Source organism: Rhincodon typus, chromosome 9 (genome assembly GCF_021869965.1).
Source record: "Rhincodon typus isolate 14 chromosome 9, sRhiTyp1.1, whole genome shotgun sequence".
Lineage (NCBI taxonomy): Eukaryota > Metazoa > Chordata > Chondrichthyes > Orectolobiformes > Rhincodontidae > Rhincodon > Rhincodon typus.
Genome location: NC_063340.1, coordinates 20,681,716 through 20,686,606, shown reverse-complemented (window position 1 = coordinate 20,686,606; position 4,891 = coordinate 20,681,716).

Sequence of the window (4,891 nt, the reverse complement as noted above, 5' to 3'; positions counted from 1 at the left end):
AGTGTGGAGGAGATTGAGAGGGATATGACTGAGATGTATAATATTATGAGGGGCATAGACAGGGTAGACAGGAAAAGACTATTCCCTTTGATGCGCGATCAATGACTGGGTATGTAGATTTAAGGGAAGGGGCAGAAGGTTTAGAGGAGATGTGTGGATAAACCTTCTTCCACCCAGAGGGTGGTGGGAATCTGTAAGAATGGTAGAAGCAGAAGCCCTCATAACATTTAAGAGGTACTTAGATGTGCACTTGCAATACCAAGTCATACAAGGCTTTGGGCCAAGAGCTGGAAAATGTGATTAAAATATTTTGGTGGTTGTTTTTGACCGGTGCGGATTTGATGGGCTGAACGACCTCGATGATGCTATGACTCTAAGTAGGCAATTCAACCCTTCAAGCCTCATCCACCATTCAATCAGATCTGGGCCGAACTGTTTACAACCCACGTTCCACATTTCTATCTATCCCCGATAGCCTTTCATTCCCTTGCCAAACAAGAATCTCCCTGAAGAAGGGTAATACCCAAAACGTTGACTGCTCCTTTCCTCTAGATGCTGCCTGGCCTGCTGTGTTCTTCCAGCCTCCTGTTTGTCTCCCTTGGATTTCAGCGTCTGCAGTTTTGTTTTGACTCTAACTAAGAATCTGTCTATCTCTGCCTTAAAAGATATTCATTGACTCCACCTCTACCGCCTTCAGGGGCAGAGAGCGCCAAAGTTGTTCAAGCCTCAGAGAAAAACAATTCCCTCAAGTTTGTCCTGAAAAAGCAAACCCTGATTTTAAAACAATGCCCCTGAGTTCTGGACTCACCCACAAGAATAAACATCCTTTCCACATCCACCTTTTCAAGACCATTGAGGACCTTATAGACTTAAATCAAATCACCCTTCATTCTGAACTCCAGTGAAAACAAGCCTCGCATGTTCAATCTTTCCTTATAAAACCATCAGCTCACTCCAAATATCAATCTAAGAAACCTTTTCTGATCTGCCTCCAGTGGTTTCCCATCCTTTCTTATAAAGATGACCGAAACTTTACAACGTATTCAAGAAATGGTCTCACTGTATAACTGAAGCATAACATCCTTACTTTTATGTTAAGTTCGTTTTGTAACAAAAGTTTCATCCCATGAGTCTTCTTGATTACGTGCTGTACCTGCATACTAATCTTTGGTGACTCATACACCAGAACATTTAGATCCGGCTGCACCTCAGAATTCTGAAATCATTCTCCATTTTTGTATAGTCTGCTTGCTTATTCTTCCTGCCAAAAATGCACAACTTCATGTTTTCTCACATTATACCCCATTTAACAGATTTTTACCACTTAGCTACGTTGGTGTGTTTCCTTGGTATATCACCTTCACAACACACTTTCCAACCTAACTTTGTTTCAGCTACAGATTGAGCCACTATGCCTTTAATCCCCACATCTAAGTCATTGCTAAAATTTAAGGGCCCAGCATACACCTGAGCATCCTTGTGCACCAGTCGCTGAAGGTAAGCATGCAGGTGCAGGAGGAGGTAAAGAAGGCAAATGGCATGTTGGCCTTCATTGCGAGAAGTTTCAACTACAGGAGCAGGGATGTGTTGTTGCAGTTGTACAGGGCCTTGGTGAGACCACACCTGGAATATTGTGTACAGTTTTGGTCTCCTATTCTGAGGAAGGATGCTCTTGCTGTCAACGGAGTGCAGCAAAGATTTACCAGGGTGATTCCAGGGATGGTGGGTCTGACGTATGAAGAGAGATTGACTAGGTTGGGATTGTTTTTGCTGGAGTTCAGACGAATGAGGGGGAATCTTATAGAGACCTATAAAATTCTAACAGGACTGGACAGGATAGATGCAGGGAGGATGTTCCCGATGGTGGGTGTGTCCAGAACCTGGGTCACAGTATGAGGATTCGGGGTAGACGATTTAGGACGGAGATGAGGAGACATTTCTTCACTCACGAAGAGTGGTGAGCCTGTGGAATTCATTACAGGAAGTACTTGATGCCAAAAGATTGAATGTATTCAAGAGGTGACTAGATATAGCACTTGGGGCGAATGGGATCAAAGGTTATGGGGAGAAAGCAGGATTAGGCTGTTGAGTTGGACAATCAGCCATGATCGTAAAATATGGCAGAGCAGACTCGAAGGGCCAAACGGCCTCCTCCTGCTCCTATCTTCTATGTTGCTGTGATCACTGCAAGGTCCCACTTGTCACATCCTGTGAATCTGAACAAACTGTTTATGCATACTCTCTGTTTTCTGTCAGTCTTTTATCAATGCTAGTATGTTACTCCCTGTACCACGAGCTCTAGCTTAGTTCAATTTATGTGGAGTCTTGTCAATCACCTTCTGAAAATCCAAGTACAGTACATCAATAGGCTCCTCTTTAACCATACTCCTTCAAAGGATTTGAATAAATTGGTCAAACAGGATTTCCCTTTCATGAAGCCTTACTGACTCAAATCATAGAATCCCTACAATGTGGAAGCAGGCCATTTGGCCCATCGATCCCACACCAACCCCCCAAAGAGCATCTCATCCAGATGCCCCTGTCCTATCCCTGTAACCCTGAATTTATCTAACCCATTTAACAACTGCACAACTTTGGACACTGTGGGAAATTTAACATGGCCAATCCACCTTACCTGCACATCTTTGGACTCTGTCATAGAGTCATAGAGATAATGAGCATGGAAACAGATCCTTCAGTCCAACTTGTCAATGCTGACCAGATATCCTAAATTAATCTAGTCCCATTTCCCAGCATTTGGCCCATATCCCTCTAAACCCCTCCTATTCATGTACCCATCCAGATGCCTTTTAAATGTTGTTATTGTACCACTCTCCAGCACTCCTCTGGTAACTTTTTCCATACATGCACCATCTTCTGCGTAACAAAGTAGCCCCTTAGGTCCCTTTTAAATCTTTCCTCTCTCACCTTAAACATACGTCCTCTTGTCTTGGATTCCCCTACACTGGGGAAAAGATCTTGGCTATCCACCCTATCCATACCTCTCATGATGTTATAAGGTCACTCCTAAGCCTCCGATGCTCCAGGGAAAATAGCCCCAGTCCATTCAGCCTCCTCCTATAGCTCAAACCCTCCAACCCTAGCAATATCCTTGTAAATATTTTCTGAACCCTTTCAAGTTTCATAACAACTTTCCTATAGCAGGGAGACCAGAATTGAACACAGTATTCCAAAAATGGCCCAAACAATGTCCTGTACAGCTGCAACATGACATGCCAACTCCTATACTCAATGCACTAACTTGATTGAGTTTTTTAAGGAAGTGATGAAGAGGATCGATGAAGGCAAAGAGGTGGATGTGGACTTCAGTAAGGCATTCAACAAAGTTCCACATGGTGGACTGGTTAGCTTGGTTAGATCACATGGAATATAGGGTGAGCTAGCCATTTGGATATGTAGCCGGCTTGAACATAGGAGACAGAGGGTAGTAGTTGAGGGCTGCTTTTTGGATTGGAAGCCTGTGACCAGTGGTATGCCACAAGGATTAGTTGCTGGGTCCATTGCTTTTTGTCATTTATATCAATGATTCGGATGTGAATAAAGGAGGTATGGTCAATAAGTTTGCAGATGACACCAAAATTGGAGGTGTAGTGGACAACCAAGAGGTTACCTCAGTGTACAAAGGGATCTTGACCAGATGGGCTGAGGAGTGGCAGATGGAATTTAATTTAGATAAATGTGAGGTGCTGTATTTTGGTAAGGCAAATCAGGGCAGGACGCACACACTTTAGACTATGGGAGGCAACCCACTCAGACACAGGAAGAATGTACAAACACCACACAGTCACGCAAAGGTGGAATTGAACCCGGGTCCCTGGCGCTGTGAGGCAGCAGTCCTGACCACTGAGCCACCATGCTGCCCAACTATTCCTGATTACCTTGCATTTTTCCAAGTGCACAGTTATAAACTCTTTAATGATCGATTTTCTGTGACGTTGATTGAGGGATAATTATTGATCAGGGCACTGGGAATAACTCCCTTGTTCTTCTTTGAAATAATGCCATGGGATCTTTTATTCTCACTTGAGAGGGCAGACAGTGTTTTAGTTTAATGCTGTAAGTGAAAAAAAAGGCATCTCTGACATCACAGCATTCCTTCAGTACTACATTGCCGGCTGGCATTTTTGTGCTGAAGTCCTAGCAAAACTTTCAACATTATTAATCCAGTGGAGGCCACAAAAGGGTTAAATCAAATAAAAGGGGAATTTATTGCCTATCTGTTATCTATGAACCTGTGTTTTACTGCATTGGTGGATTTTGAGCTGATCGTGTGTACTGACTTGGAGAGATGGAATGCTTCCCTCACATACGTAATGAGTTTCCATGGTGCAAATGATTCAACATTAACAGTTGTTACCAAGGTTTCTCAGGGCTTGAAAAGGGATGGCCACGAAACGCTGGCCCAGCCAGCTACACCCACATCCTGTGAACAAATCAAAAAAACACTAATTGACTTCAGAAAAATAATCAACCAATGAAAAAATTTCTTGTGTTGTTACAGAAGGATCATCTTTCGTAATAGCACGATCCCTATTCTGGCTTAGGCACTGTTGTGATGTTGCTGATTGAGATGGCCTTGTTCACACCCAAACCACCACATATTGAGGTGCATCTGGAGCCACTATCTGTCCTCCCACGTCGGGAAAAGTAGCTGCACCATTTCAAGGTTCAAAGGCAGGTTTTGTAAGTTCCCTGTTTTTAGCAGTCCCAGAACAGCACGTGGGGATGCAGTCCCTGAGAACAGTGAGGAGAAACGAGACCTGGAGCAGCGTGAGGAGAAACGAGACCTGGAGCAGCACGAGGGGAATGCGACCAGGAGCAGTGTGAGGGGAATGAGACCAGGAGCAGTGCGAAGGGAATGAGACATGGT